This window comes from Drosophila erecta, unplaced genomic scaffold (assembly GCF_003286155.1).
Source record: "Drosophila erecta strain 14021-0224.00,06,07 unplaced genomic scaffold, DereRS2 tig00000000-arrow-pilon, whole genome shotgun sequence".
Lineage (NCBI taxonomy): Eukaryota > Metazoa > Arthropoda > Insecta > Diptera > Drosophilidae > Drosophila > Drosophila erecta.
Genome location: NW_020825194.1, coordinates 17,050,736 through 17,067,133, shown reverse-complemented (window position 1 = coordinate 17,067,133; position 16,398 = coordinate 17,050,736). Strand labels below are relative to the sequence as shown.

At 44.4% G+C, this 16,398-nt stretch overlaps 1 protein-coding gene across 7 annotated transcripts in view; it reads left to right on the top strand.

The window, feature by feature from the left end:
* The first annotated feature begins 860 nt into the window (after positions 1-860).
* LOC6553221 (serine proteinase stubble) overlaps positions 861-16,398 on the top strand; it is a 29,570-nt gene continuing 14,032 nt past the window's right edge. For 2 of the 7 annotated variants that reach the window (XM_001980110.3, XM_026976790.1), the window contains exon 1: positions 13,623-14,088. The gene's annotated coding sequence lies outside the window, so the exon portion shown is untranslated. The other 5 variants (XM_026976788.1, XM_026976770.1, XM_026976775.1 and 2 more) reach the window with 4 other exon arrangements.

Here is a 16,398-nt window from a genome sequence, read left to right as displayed (position 1 = left end):
TGTGCGCTACATGGAGGTATTTTGGGCTCCTCGGTTTTCTAAGAGCTTCCATAAATAATGTCAACGGAGGATCAACACAAAGTATTGGAGTTATGACGTGGATGGAAGTCATTCAGGTTTTCTTTTGTGAATTATGTCGAAGAAGGACTTAATCTGCTATATGAATCATTTTCGAGGCCAACTGAGCGTTGTATATGTTGCATGTTACTACATCCTGGAGATTGCTAGTAATTTTTACATTACCGTATAAGTTATTAAATTTTTATTTATTTATTTAGCGTTACAATCTCTGAGAGAATTTTATAAGCATTCTGAAATTTCTATGAGATCTCTAAATTCTTCCTCCAAGTGCAGACAATAGCACGAGATCTTCTGTATACGATCTCAAGTTTTCCATCACTTCCATAGGGTGGTCTGGTCCCCCACTCGATCGCCACTTTCTTTGGGACCTTTTAGATTGATCTTGAATTCAGGCGGGTTTCCCCAGTTTCTTTTGTCTTACGCAAGCGAGATTCATTTTGTGGCTCCGGGAAAGCTATTGATTCACTGGGAAGACCCACGATCTATTGAGTGGCTGCCTTGTAGAGCATTTCTCCGGACGGCCACAGCCCAAGCCATAAATTCTGCACACAGCTCGGTTTGGCTTAGTTTTTTGTTTTGTTTTGTTTTTTTTTTTTTGTGTTTGTATCATTCTGTTTCTGTCTTATTTATTTTGTGAGTAAAACGCGATTTGGGTTGGGAATGCAGTTCGCTGTCGACGTGGACGTGGACGTCGCCGCCGCCGTCGACTTCGACGTCAGCGCCGGCATTCTCCACTTGACTTTAAGTTGAAATGCGTCCGATCAATGGCGATCGAGTTAGTTTTGTTAAGATCTCGTCCAGGCGAAGAGTTAAGTGCAGCCGGCCGGTACTCGAACTCGTATATCTCGCCAGCATCTCCGCCCAGTACGAAGATATATCTGAGTCAGTTCGGTTTTACGTGTGCGTGTGTGCGAAGGATCCCAAGCAGGATGCGAATGTCGCGATCGCTAACGGTTCTCCAGCGGCTCTTTTAGCCACGTTCGGGTCTTTCTGTCTTGGCTCAAAGGCCTGCAAGTCTGGATGCCTGGAAGTGTGCTAATGTGATAAGCCGCTTTAACCGCAAACTGCCTTTGGCTGCCACTCTCAGCCAGCTTGGAGTTCACTGTGGGCCAAAATTGGCGGCCCCGCCTGGCGATCAGTTGTTGGTATGTATTCGGATGCGAGTTCTGCGGTTCTTCAGTTTGCAAAGCTACAATCAATCACAGTTTTTGGGCAGGTGCTGCAAACGAATATGCCATTCTTGTGTACAATAGAAATCAATTCTGTTAACCAATAGAATAGACGAACCAATAGAAACCAATTTCCTTATGATATGTTAGATGTGTTTAAAAAATTGTTTCATTTAAAAAAGAGTTCAATCTGGAAGTTTATGCATGCTCGTATAAAAAAGTGATTATCCCCGAGAATGTTGTATGTGAATTGCAGACATATACCTCATTCCTCGAAAAGTACATAATAACCGGCAGTTGCTTCCGTTCGGAATGCCTTTCGCCTGCTGCTTTAATGGGAGTTTGGTCATGCAGTTCGGGGATCTGCAGTCACCTCTACCACGACCGTCACCGTCACTCACACTTCTGGTGACCCGATGACAGTGTTGATGTACCATACTATCCTATCCAATCCCATCCCATCCCATCCCATCGGAGTACGCATATTTAAAGCCCGATATCAATCTTTCGCCGGAATGAGCAATGACACTTAATGGCATTTCGTTCCTCCGGCTTCCCGTCCCGGCCAAAGTTTCAGCTCCAACTTTTATGACCAGCTTCCCCGTGCACGGTGCATGGCCCAAGTTTCAGGCCTCAGCCAAGACAGCCACGACATTGCCTTGTTAAGTGTTAACGTTAAGTGCCTTGTTACTTAATTCGCCCCTCTTTTATCTCCTCGTACATTTTTACCCGCTCTAATTCCATGTGTGCGAGCGCGGGGGGTGGGCGGTGGCACTGCCGTAGTGGCAGCAAAACACAAAAGCAGCAAAAGGAACCGACAAAAAATGCTCTTACTCTGCGTTGATCTTAAAGTGTACCTTATCTACGGGTATTGTTACCAATCAGATAGCGTTGCAATTTTGAAAAGCGAAAACCATCTTAAACAAGTTGGTCCACGTTCTAAGCCGAGTTTTGATTTGTTTAATTTATTTTCAGGAAATCACAAAAGCAGAAATTTGCTTTTATGTATGAGTAAATGGATATAAAATCATGTTTTTGCTTAGTTACTGTTTTTACATCTTGGTGTAAACTACATGCTTCTTATATATCGTATAGTTGTATACATATTATATATTACAATATTGATATGTAACTAAGGTGCACCTGTTGGTTGAAGTGTTCCCCACTTCGGTTTCCCAATTTGACCAGCCTCGCAAAGTCGCACTGAGTGCCAGAGAAGATCTGCACCATTATCACACGCGACATTAAGTGCAGCCATAATGTAAGCGAGCATTTTCTTTAATTTACAGTTAATTGAGTCTTACGGGGTAATTATGCAAGCAGTCGGACTCGTTATCCATCCCCTGCGCTCTCTTAATTGTGGCCATCCCCATATCACTGTCCCTGCCGTCGGCCAGTTGGCAAGCGTAAATCAATCAAAGTGTTTTAGTTTGGGCCTTAATTAAGGCTTTTGGGGTCATTAAGCCTCGTTGCGTGCGAGCCCATTGGCAGCGGAGGACTCCCAACCCCGTCCTTCAACCTTACTCCTTAGTTCTCTGTGAGGCGAAGGGACGGGCATAAGCCCACTTGTTGCCCCAGCACTCCTCGTTGAGGGAAATCTGCACCACCGGCAGCAGCAGCGACGCAAGCAAATTGCACTGATGCGATAAGCCCAGCTCCACTGACAATAACCGAGTGCCCAATCAATCTTGGACTGGTGGCCGCGGAAGCCACACGCAAACGTGCTGCTGCCCAGCGACAGTGGGGCCTCGAGAAGGAGGATCTCAAAAGGGTTTTGCCGCAACAGGTGAAGTTAGATCGGGAACGTAAATTTGTCCCAGAGGAATCTCACAGCAGAATAAGTATTACTCATACGCAGCGTTGGCTTATCCTGCTTATATCTAAATTTGTATATTGTGTTGAGTAATAGCTTAAGACAGTGAAACAAAATTATACTTTCAACAATTAATTAAGGTTCCGCATGATGTAATTTAGGTTTTTGTACTTATTTAGCAGTGTAGAGAAATGTTTTTTCCTTTGTATGATCATTAAATAGTTCTTACAACCGATCAATAATAATTTGAACAATCACTGATCCTTCCCGCCCGTTCTCACTGTGCCGCACGTGGAGTGCGTGGAGATCTGCAGATGGCGGAGGCTCCCGGCGACTTGGGCGTTGCAGCGGTAACCGCTGGCTTCCTTTCCTCAGCCGCAATCGAAACTGCGGCAAGTGTCTGTGGAACCGTTAGCAGTCATTAGCAATGGAATCAATTGGCGGCCCATATCCAAGTGGGCAGTGGTTAGCCGTAATAAAGGTGACTAGGGTGGTGGATGCAGCAAGATAAAGCCACTGGCACACAGGAAGTTCAAACCGATGGTGTTAGCCGACTATTGATGGATGATTTTATATATGATTTGATTTGCAAACCACTGCCTTCTTCCACTTTGCGGTAGGCAATCAGAATGAAAATGTCGGAATGTTTTCAATGAGATGCGGTATAAGTTGCCTCGTCAGCAGTTTTTACTACTTTTACTTTGACTTCTACATTAATAATGCCTTTTTCTTATTACAAATATATTTGCCATTAGGCACCTCACTTAAAAGACTTTCTAGAAGCCCCTTTATCTCATCAAATCTTATACCTATCTGCGTTATATGGTGCTGTATCCTTCGGGCCCTCATTATCTCGAATCGGCAGCTTCTATCAACCTTTCTGCTGTTCCATTTTGCCATAGTTTCCCTCATCCAAAGAGGGCTGTGCCCCATCTCCGATTACCCAAGCTAATACCCACACAGAGCGAGATCCACTTGGCACTTAGCTATCATTCCATTCCGCACTCTCACTCCAGGGGCAATCAGGTAGCTCGTTTTGGTAGCTCGGGCTCCTCTGCGAACGCTGATTATCTCCAGGAGCGGCTGGCGGAGCACTCCAAATCTTTGCCTAGAACAGGGGAAATGATTTGGCAAACGAATTGAGCTGAAAGGAAATTGCGTGCAATAAAAGATAGATATGTTTGGGTACCGACTATCAGCCGGTGATCATCAGAACAAGTGGAGAGCACCACGTATACGTATAAGTATTGGCATACGCTGGGCTTATCTTGGCCATCTTTGGTATCCACGACTATGACATACCCTAGTAGAGGTTACTCCCATACCCTGGGACAAATATGTTAAGTGCTTCTGTAACAACAACGATTTCTCTTGTGGTATACATATGGTGTAAATCATTCTGCCAACGATTTATTTGTATAGGCGTACAAGTACAAGGTATTAGATAATTCGATACCCCAAACTACTGGTTTTCTTGTTTTCTTTTCTGTGCTGGCAAATGACTCAATAGTAGCTGCTGGTGGAACTAGTTCTGTTGCACGCACTCGTCACGAATCTAATGTAATTCTCAATTACGAAACGAGTTATGCCACAAATTAACCGGGAGAGAGATGGCGATAGAATTTGCGCGACTGGGAGTGCTTGGCTAACTGGACTTTGTGGCCAAAAGTCCATGCTAACAAGCTGGCCGCCAGTAATTTGCAACCGAATCCAAGCCAGAAAAGGGCGTCAACATTGGGGCGCCACCCCAAATTAGGAGCACCTGTTTGTGGTGGGAAACTGGGCAAACTGGGATTGGGGCCCAGACAAAGGTGTTTCGCTGTTATTAATTAATAACAATTCGATTTGTGGCCACACTTCGGGGCACAGCCCAACTGGCGATATGGACGGCCATATGCAACTGGTCCAAGACGCGAATTCGACTTGCACTTGGTTGGCCTGGCCTGGTCGCTCGTGTGGTGGTCAACCAGGCACCAAACTGCAAACAGCAAACACGTTTCCGCGGAACGAGTTCGAGTGGCGATCCGCGATCCGCGATCCATGGAGCAACATGCCTCCAGACCCGTTCCACCCTTTATGTTCTTCACCGCAACGGCTATGAGGAAGCATCCGTTAAACTGCGCTGTGGGCCATTGTCCAACTTAGCCCGCTTAGCATTGGGTCAACCGCGAGTGGTTTTCGCTGGGAAATGGGACCACGCATGGCCCAGACAAAATACTTGTACAACGGACCATGTACCATGCATGGACCATAGACTGCTGCGATCCACTAAAGTCCACGGCGAGTCCACACGACAAGTGGCGACACCGATACGGACGCGATCCTAAATCTGAGTCTGTGGCTTATTTGAATAGAGGTGTTGCTGCCTCCGCTGATGGCCGTTGTTAAGAGGCTCTCATGACAGGTGTCTCTCCAGGAACCGTTTTACTTTTTCTGTTGTGTCCCAGCGGTTGGGTTTTCTTGGATTGAGGTCTTGCCATCATCCGGCATAGTCTCCTTCCTTCGCATCTCCTCATCGCAGACTTATTTTATTATTTTTCCTGTTGCCTTTGGCCAAATTGCCTGGCTAATAAAAATAGATGCCAGCCGCAGCAGTAAATGAAGTTGTTGCCATTGCCAAGTTACTTTGGATGCGACTGTGTTTACGTTTTACTGAGAAGCAAGTTGCCTTTCAAGGCACTTCTTGGAAAAGGGATCCTTGTCTTTGAATATTGGGAACTTGAAAGAATTTATTTTTTTTTTTAGGTACGAAAATGCTAAACAGAATTTCAGTATGAAATATTTTTTGTAGACTTACAACATTCAATTGAGCGTTGCATAATTTATTTATTTTTTTATTGCTTTATTTCCGTTCCATTAGTCTTGTAATTCATAGGTCTTTAAAATCTTATTTTTGAGCATTAATTTTCCGTAATACACAACGGCTTTCGGTTATAGTACCAGCCAATATAGTTAATCACATTTTCCAATAAACAGATCACAACGCCTAGAATATCCGAAAAATGAGAAACAGGAAACGGGTGATCAAGTAAATCGGCCTGCATCCACTTTTCCGAAAGGCATTCGCCGATGACCAAATCACCTGGCCAAACCCAGCCCCATTTGGACAATGGTACCACTGGCGAGTGTTGAATTTCACTCGGCTAATTGCCCAGAGTGGCGTTGAGTGATGGGACCAACATGGGTATGCGGCCATATATTCATACCTGTATTTATGGCAGCTCCCTGGCGGAGATCCGAGCTGGAGGCGCCTCCAGAAATCAGAAGAGGGCCCAGGAGAGTTCAGGAGTTGGCTGCGTTAATGGGTTGCGAGGCTGTAAACTTGCATACGGCTGTGCCACTTAATTTGGAGTAATGGCCTTGCACTTGGAGCTGGCGTTCGGGGATTGGGAGTGCAACATGTAAGAGGGGGCTTTGATCAGCAGCGGATGCTTCAGACGATGGGAATTGGATTTGGGTGAGCCGTCGCATTGGATCTTTCCTCGCTGACCATAAATTCTGTAAATTCAAAGCGCGAAGGAATGCCAGTGGCCAATTATTAGAGAATGTCAGCTTGTCGCTGATATCTTGGCCATGTTTGTATTGACGATCTCAACTCTTGGCTTCAACCGAGCGACAGAGAGAGAACGCTCCACTTATCGCTGCCTCATATCTAATATAGACAAGCAAACAGGTTCCCCACTTGCAGTTCAATCACGTCCGTCTTCTGCAGTTTGCCTCAGTCTCAAGTTCCCAGCATCTCAACATCTCAACATCCCAACATCCCAGCATCCCAACATCCCAACGTCCCAGCATCCCAGTTCGAATCCCAGTGCTGGACTCTCTTCTATTTCTTTTTTAATTGCTGCACTGCATCTGCCGGTTGGTCGGTCGGTTAGTTGCTGGGCAAAACGTTTGACAAATGCCAATGCCAACAATTACACGAGCAGCGATATCTCATGGATGCAACTGTGATTTGAACTCATTACGCTGCCCCGCCGCCATCCCCATCCTCATCATCATTATCCTCATCATCATCATCATCATTGCTATGAGCGGCAAAGGAGATGGCAATGAAGATGTTCACGGACAGCAGGTTTTCCCGTGGCAACATCTCTTCCCTGGCCCAAAACATCTTCATCTGGCTCACAGTTGACCTTGTGCCACTTGAAGTGGCTGGCTGGCGACCCAGACACAAGTGAAAACAAAATCCCTATTCAAATCGCTCCCTCCACAAACCTAGTACCCGTATCCAAGTCGGATCCCCGCCCATCCTCCTGCTGCGCTTCCCTCACCCGAAAAGTGGCCTGGCCCAAACCTGAACTTGAAGTGCGGAACCAGATGCATGTAAGTAACGGTCCTGCGGCAGATGCCGCGTCTGCCTCGTGAGAAATCAAACTGTAAAGTGCGACGCGGTCTCTGACTCCATCTCCAGCTTTAGCCTCATCCAGCCCCATGGCCTAAACAGGTTGCAGTGGTCGTATACCATTTTCGGTTTGTTGCGCTTCCTCACACATGCAACTGCAGCATTTGCTGCATCGGCCTCCGCGATGCACAGGCGGTTGGCTATTCCATGAGCCTTCTGCCTGGCATTAGCCCAAAACCAATTGCACAATTTGTAACAGCTTTTGACGCTTGCTGCCCCCTGCCCCTGTCCCGTGCCACCTGCCCCCGTGACATCATCCGTTCTTCCTTCAGCCGGGAGCTGCAAAATACATCTGCTACTGCAACCGAATGCAACCGACTGCCGGACCACGCCCTTTCAATCCCTTCCTGCCACGGCCTTTGCCAAACCCCAATTCCACTGGACTGCTCCGGCTGCTGCTCTGATTGTGATGTGTCACCTTTGGGAATAGTGGGTGTTGCTTTGGCTGCTTTTTGTGGCACGTGGAATGCGGTTCTGGACGTGTGGATACTTTCATCAAGAGGAAGCCTATGAGAAAGAATTTGAATTCCTTTGGGAGCGACGTTCTCTACAATCAACTCTAATAACACTCGTTCAATTTAATTCAGTAGCTCAGCTTTAGAGGTTGGCCAACAGATAAAAAAGACCAATAAACCACAATGCTACTTTTATTTGCAAGCTTTTGCAACTTGCAGTACCATTTTTGCTAATGTGAATATAAATTCTAAGTCTTTCCCATTTTTTGCCTTTTACGTAGTACTTGCCTTGATCAATCAACCTTTGCAAACTGCTTCTTGAAACTTTCTAGAACTCTTTTATCTCCAATCTAAAAATATTTAATTGCGTGCCTGGAATTCTCAGTGCGCGTGCAACCTTCAATCAGCTCTATCATCAATCTAAATGTGTTGAAATATACTTCTTTGAGGACGGCAATTTTACATGCAGATCCTGTTAAGTACTTCTAATTACCTCTAATAGAAATGAAATATGTAAAATTACAGGCCTACGATACGAAGCTATCAGATCAAAATTACAACTTGCCTTCTCGACCCCATCAAGTTCAGTATGTTACCCATTAGAGAAAGATGTTTGAAATTCGCCAGGTATCCCTTGGGTACATTTAAAGGTAATGCCTGCCCAAGAATCCCTTTGCCTGGCTGTTAACTTTCAATCAACTCTATCATCAGTCATCAGCTGCTCCTCCTCCGGTCGGAAACTGGGCGTGCACCCAATCGCAGCGACGTTCTCCCTCAACTGGAGCTGGGTTCTCGATTCTCGGAGATCTCATCCGGCTTCACACCTTTCGCGCTGGCCACCACACACCTGTAATTTACACCCAACTCAACTCCTGTTTACGGATCGCGACGAAGACAATTTGTAGGACCCTCTGGGGCCGGTCCAGTCCGGCGGATGGGGCCAACTGATTCGGGCAAACTGATTGCGATTTCTAACTGCAACACACGCTGCAATAATTTCGTAATTTCTCACTCACTTAATTTAGCACAATTAATCTCAATTTCACCTGTCAACCGAAGTAGGAACCTGGCAGAGTGTTTTTCCACATCGCTCCACTTCAGGTTGAATCTGGTTGGGGCGCACGCATGACGTTGGGGGCCAGTGGGAAGATTCCCATAAATATTGTACTGCCGTTAGAAATTCATGTGTAATTTGTCAACTGAAATTAATCTGCGTCCAACACAAGTCTGCCATCCAGAGTGTTGGGTGATTTGTTTGCGACTCTTCCCGCTCTGACTCCCAAATTCAAACGCATGCCAAGGCGCTGACTGCTGACTGCTGACTCCGACTCTTCCCTGACATGACCTGGCTTTAATCTACCCCATCAATCTGTTTCAACCTGGTCCCAGCACTCCGTCCCTTTCGCTGGGACCATCACTGTTTATTATATCATCATAACGCCAACTGTTAACTGACTGTGACCGTCTGCCTCCGACTAAGAGTTCACCAGGAGAGTCACTGCCCCGACGGTTATACTCGTACTTCGGCAGTCCGGCCTCCGATCTTGGGGCTTAGCGCATGGCATGGTGGTGGCTACGAGGAGAGGTGGGTTTATCAAAACTAGAACAACGTGAATGGCAATTAATAGACCTTCTGTTGAATATTAATCATAGGTTGGCTGGCTCGGCCAGAAAATATTTGCGTAAGAATATTCTCTGATGTTTATAGCACCACCTTTGCTTGGTGGAGCGAGCATATTGTATCATTTACAGTTTTCTATATAATTATACGGTTGCCTAAGACGCAACATTGTCTAATTTAAAAAGCCGAAAATTTTAATTTAATTTTTTTTAAATTAAGCTTGCGTTGTTCTCTGTGTTATATTTTTATATTTATCTCTATATTTATAAGTAATAATAGCCTTTCAGATAGCGCATACAATATTCTATTTCTTGCGTAATAGTTATGGCTTCCTGATGTCATGCCCTTTTGGACGCCTATTCCCTCGCATTGCTTCACATTTTGGGCCTCTTGTATTCTTTTTGGCCATTAGACAATGTTTAGGCTTACACTTGTGAGCGCTCTTAATTTAATTTGCCCCCAGAGCTTGCTACCATTTTATTGTTGTTATTGTTCTTTTGCATTGTTGCTTCAGCTACTGCTGGTTTTCCACATGGTGTGTATTATTATTTTTTTTGCCACATTTTGCGGTTTTTGGTTTATGTTTTCAACATTTCTCTGCTGCGGTTTAACAAATTTTCTGGAGATGTGGCTTGGCCTGGCCTGGTTCTTGTCTTGGCTTGGGTCTCGGTCTCGGTCTCGGTCTCGCTGTTGTCTCTCCATACAGGTTCTCCCTGTCTCTGTTGCGCTGGCAGTTTTTCTCTTGGGCTGCCGTACACTTGCTTAGATATAGATATGGTCTTGAAACGTTAGCAAACTCGCACACACACCGGAGGGGGGTCGCTGGCAGTGGCTAGGTGGGTTCGTTTCGTTTGCAGCGAGCCTCTACATTTCCAGCTTCAGCTCCAGCTCCAGCTATAGCTTCAGTTTCAGCTCCAGTCCCGGCTCCATCCCATGTCCATCTCCATTCCGTCCACATTTATGGCAGTTGGCAGCCACAGCCACAGCCGCAGCCAAAGCCAAAGCCGCAGCCCCAGCAAGGTGTTATTTTCATTTCTAGGTTACTGACCCATGTCACATGTGTGTGCGGAAAATTCAATATTGCTGTGAAAAATACTTACACAACTATTAAATAAAGACATGGCCAAGACGGCCAAGAGACGGTGGTAGCAATGGGGCTTAGTGCCCAGCTGCCTGGCTTGTACTTAATAATTACGCTCATTTCATGCATGCAATGTTTGGATTCTTAGGAATCGACCGCCCACCATGTCCTACCCTACGTCGCCCTATCGCACCGGAGCTTGCTGGCTTTTCCAGCTGGAAATGAAAGAAAAATTCTTCGACTACTGCCGTTGGCAGTTCTTGCTTTTGGCTTAATTAATTACCGCATTCCGCCGTCTTTAGCCATCGCGCCAGCCAACTACAGCTCCGCATCTCTCTTTTTGCGGAGCCCGAACGAAAGACTTAAGACACAAGCCCGCCTCGCTTTCCACTTCCTACTCGATAATCGATTGAGTTCGTACATGTCATTTGCAGTGCTTTTGTGGCATTGTTGACAGCACAAAACGATTCCAAATGAAAATGACATGATGTGCACGCCAAGATCGGGCTAACCAGAGCATACTCTTCAATCGACTGGAGAGGAGTGGAGGAGGCCACATTGGCATGACAAATTACGGCCCATTAATCTTGACACTGACTTTCACTTTGAAACAGCCCAGACCCAAAGCCCGTAGTTCACACACGGCTCGCGAGATCTTCAGCGATCTTCCATATTATGCAAATGTCAATCAGAGAAGTGTTGACAGGATCCTAAACACCAAGGTCTACACTAGCATTAAACTAAATTCTGCTCAACAATTGATACTCAACTAAATATTGATTACAAAATTTGTAAGACGTAACATCGTGGGCTTCTAATACAAATATGTATTTGTTCCATTTATTGTAGCTAGAATGAAAAGAGCTATACATTTTTAAGGGTATACCCTCTAAAATTCGTTAAGACTAGCAAGGTTTTTCTTTTAATGTAACCCAAACTTACTTTGTCCGCAACCATGGGAGCCAGCATAATTGGCAAATATATTGGCAGCATTTTGTTTCAAGCTCCATTCATTGTGTTACCCATTTAAATTAACGATTCGGCTTTGATTCACGTGTAAACGATTAATCAAGTTCCAAGCAGAGAGTCCGACTCCAACTGGCTTCGATCCTTCCACCTGCCCCTTTGCCACCTCTGATCACCTCTTCGCCAGCCGAAGAGTGCCACTTGCTGCGTTTGGTTCGCCAGCCGCGGGATTGAGGAGCTGGATAAATAGGTCAGTAAGGTGGAATTCGATTTTCGGCTTACATCGAACGCTTAGAGCCAAATTAAATACTGGTAAAAAAAAAGATGTCATGGGGAGTTTTTATGGCAGAATTGAGATATTTTAGTTTCGGGCTAAATTGGCAGACCCATAACAGTTGGAATAATAAAATGAAAAAAAATGTGGGTAGAAGGAAAGAGCGTTAAACCAGACCCATTAAATCGGATAAGTTAAATTAGTAGTCAATTTTATAAAAAAATAAAAGCTAATTTTGTTTAATTATTTATATAAATCATTAGAATATTAGTTAAGTATGTTTTAAATGGTCAAACCAATGAATAAATAACAAATTGTGAAATTTGTTATACTTTCGTTCCTAGGAACATTGTTTTTCTTTTTTCCAATAACTCGTTGATACTCCTTGTATACAACTTCATTCGCAGCTGATTTATGATCGTTAAGCGAAGACAGTGTTAAATGATCTGGGCTGAATCGATGTCTGAGTAATTCAGTAGTAAGAACTCGGCAATCGGCATAAATCTCCTCGATTTCAAATCGTCGACGATCAACGATCAGTGAGATTTCTGTCATTGAACTGCTCTGCTGTGCTGGAATCCATTGGAAGATCTATTTATCAGCGCGCAGTCATCCATGAATGAATGTTTCTCCGCGTTTGGCCAAGATCAGCGATCGAGAACCTATCAACGTTCGTTGAACTGCACTAAACCGATCAACAGACCATTTACAATGTTTGAGTGTTACTTTTTCAAGCCGGTTAGCCAAAAGATATTATAGGCAATTTCATCAACATTTGTTAGAAATTGGCGGACCCCGTCATGCAAATCGTAATTCTTTCCAGCAATCTGGAGTGATAAATGATCTGTGCAAAACCATAAACTTCGTCTTTTTAGATATGTGATTACTAATTACCCCATTTGTAAGAGAAATACTGGGAACAATTTATGTTTGACTTTTATTTCATGAAAGTAAAACTAAACTCTTCCTTAGAAGATTGAAAAATAGCCACCGGCCTAACAGTAATTATAGTATCTACATACACGGGCGATTTCTCCTATTTAAAATTCGCTTTTAATGCTGACCTTATTTACCTACATGTTTCTTGGAAAACTCATTTAAATGTGGAATGACATCTGACCCACGACTGGCTGTAATAATTCCCCCTATGCTACCAGTATATCAGCATCCCAGTGTGAATTGAACTGAATCATCGGCTCGAGCGCTCTTGTCATCTCCCATAAAATCGTCAACAATAGGCTGCACTCAGTGTTATGTAACAGTTATACTGATAACTCATAAAAAATCCCAACAAATGAGAGGCGAAAAATCTTTAACACTGACCCACTTTCAAAAGTCGGTGAGTCAATAAAGAAACCGCACACGGGTCGAAAATAAAAGAGCTTGCGCTAATACGGAGATTAAATAATCGCCGATCCATGAATCACCCCAGAAAGTGGGGGTGTGCTTTTCATGGTGGGGGGTGCCAGTCCAGTGACAAAGTCTGGGAATGGGCGGGAAAGTGGCCAAAAGCATTCGGGCCAAATTGATGGCCAAATATGTATGTGCGCACGGCTATTTGTTTACCAGCTAGCCTGGGGGGTCGAGGTCGCCGCAGCCGTAAACATTTGTGCACTTATCAATTTGCCAGGCAAAGAGCTCGCAATCAGCTGTTCAAACGAAAGACTTCAGGCACAAGCTTGTCCGTCATAAATCTCTCTTCGGCGCTAAAGTCTGGCTTCGGCTCTCTTCTTCCAGCACTCTTCGAGCGTGCTTTTCTCTGGGCACCTGGCGCAGTTTTATGCGCTGGCTGATGCTTTGCCGGCCGCAGTTTGGTTTTCACAGCGCTCGAGTGCGGTTCAGATCGGTTTCCGATTCGGATTCGGTTTCGATTTCGCTGTTTGCTGTTCGCTTTTCGGTTCGCACAGTTGCAGCTCCATTTTATATGGAAAAAAAAACACACGAAGAAATTCACAAAAAGGTGCCTAATTTTGTTACACACTTTAACATTCAGCCCAGCGGCTAGAAACCCAAAAAAAAAAAACAAGACGAACAAAAATAAAAAATAAAATAATAAGAAGTAACCCAAACGGACAAGACATTTCAATCAATCAAAAAGACGCTAAACCTAATCGAAATTGTTAATCGAAAATTACACAAAATGGAAGAAACTGTTAAGAAATAAAGCCACAACACCGAGCCGCCAAAAAGTGAGAGTTTTCCTCGTTCGTGCCCATGTTCGAGGTAATTTTTCCGTAGTTTCTTCATCTTGGGCTCCCTCTTCTCGATGCTTAAACAAACTTGCGACTCAATCACGACTAATTGCGCATGCGAGGCCGCTTTGTGCGTATTTAAAGCGCCGCCTCGACAACTTAGGCCTCACATATGCATACTCCTCGTATATTACAAAACCGGAGCTCCACAATCTGCTTAATATGCGTGTCACGTTGCCGGCCATCAAGTTCAAATTGCATTCGCTGTCAACGCATTGCAGCTGAGGCAGCAGCATTTTCTGCTTGCGGCACGCGTTGAGATTTTGAAATTAACACCCCGAGGGGCCCACAAACTGGAGCACTCGGGCTGCTAATTAAGAAATAAAGCCTTATCGGGCGCAGCAAATGCTGACAGCAGGATAACAGAGCTGGACAGGATAATGAACTCCGGAGCTGCCAGTCGATAACTTTTGGCAGCCGACATGAGCACTAATTAGTCGCGGACCCCTGCTAAATGTAAACTGCAATCGCCGCTCAACTTGGCACTTGTTGGCCAAAAAAAAAAAAAAACTAAAGTTGAGACAAAAATCACGAACCGAGAACAACGAAAAACGCTTCGCTTTTCAGCGATAGCTATTGCTGCAACTTCAGCTTCAGCTGCAAATGCAAAGTGAGTTAATGCTGCGGCAGCCAGTTTTTCCTGCTCCCGACACTGTCAAATGCCAACTCGCGGGCTGGGCGACTTGCTCGTGAGGCATTTAAGTGCCAAGCTAATGCACTCACTCACAGATACTCACCAACACAGGCGCACGCGCTGCAGCCGGTCAGGGATCTAATACAAGTGCAGTTAATTAATTTCTTTTTGTTCTCTACGGTAAATCATGCCGTGTGTGTTGGCTCTTTGCTTCCTCGGGAGAATTTTCGCACAGAGAGCACAAGTGGCACATGCGGAAGAACATATATGAAGAGCTTTTAGATATTTCCATTATCTATTAAATTAAAACAAAGTTCATGTAACAGTTAGAATGTGTTTCATTGAATTCTGTAGGGGTTCTGTGAAAAACGCCAGCCTTTAAAAGAGTACTCTCTCTTATAAATATATTCTTTTTGTAGCTGGAATATTTACTTACAAAATGCAAAAAACTCTTAAGTTAACGCATGGTTCAAATACGATGAGCTCAATCGTCAAGTCCAACTATGCCATATATCTAAGCTATATTGTATTTTATATATAATATGACGATCCCATTTCTTGCTGTGTAGCGAAGGCAGAAGAACTCCGATCAGAACACTGCTTACTTCCCACTGTTTATTGAAGACTTTTCCAGCGCCAAAGCTGGTGCCGTGGATTTTTCACCAGGGACTCCACACCAAAGTCTTTGACTTTGTCTTTTGTTGCAGCTACTTGAACTGCATTTGCATATAAATTAGTTTTGATAGCGCTCCACGGAGTCGCCAGTACCAGAAGCAAGAGCAGTTTGATGTTTGTTCTGCAAATGCGTTGCGAAAAATCAACTTGTGGCTGCAACTGCCTAACGGGATTCATTAAGTGAAGTACAACATAGCAGCCGCTGGAAATGTGGAAGAGAGGGTGGGGACAGCAGGGGAATCTCTAGCGATAAGTCGGCAATAAAAATTGGCACCACTTTGGCACAATTAAGGCAAGGGAATGGGGCAACAAAAGATCGGGTGGCCAAGTGGCCGAGAGCTAACTAGCCAGCAGCGTGGCTGAGGCACTGCACCAGTTAATTGTTGGCCGTTGACAACTTCCACTCGTCGTCGTCTTCGTGCCACAAGGAAGCATACCATTAAGCGGCAAAGAAGTGCAAATTCACATTTAATGAGCCCCCGGGCAGGAGACAGGGGGCATGAAGAAGGGGTAAAGGGGAAGGAAGCTGCGGCTTGAGCTAGCTGAAAGTGATTCCTGTGGTCGGCTGCAGTGCAATTGCACAAAGGAAAGATAATCAAGGGAAATAGGTGGTAAACTGCAAATTATTACTATAAAGAAATTTAATAATATGAAAACTATTCAGCATTTTGTCCATGCGCGTTCTTAACAGTTTCATTTTTTCTTATGCTCCATTCAGTTTAGATGCAAATTATAAAGATGAAATCAACGTGTATGATTCTGCTGCTCATTAGAATAAAACGCCATCGATTTGAATAAAATGGAAGATTATAAAATAAATGATTCGAACATTAATTTCAATAGTTCTTTCAAGCTTAGATTATGGATTTTGCCTAATCATCAATGTTTTAATTATCGTTTTACTATTTTTTATTGGGGTTCACTTTTTTCGGAAATGTAAACTGAAAAATGCTTTATTAACTTGAAATTCTA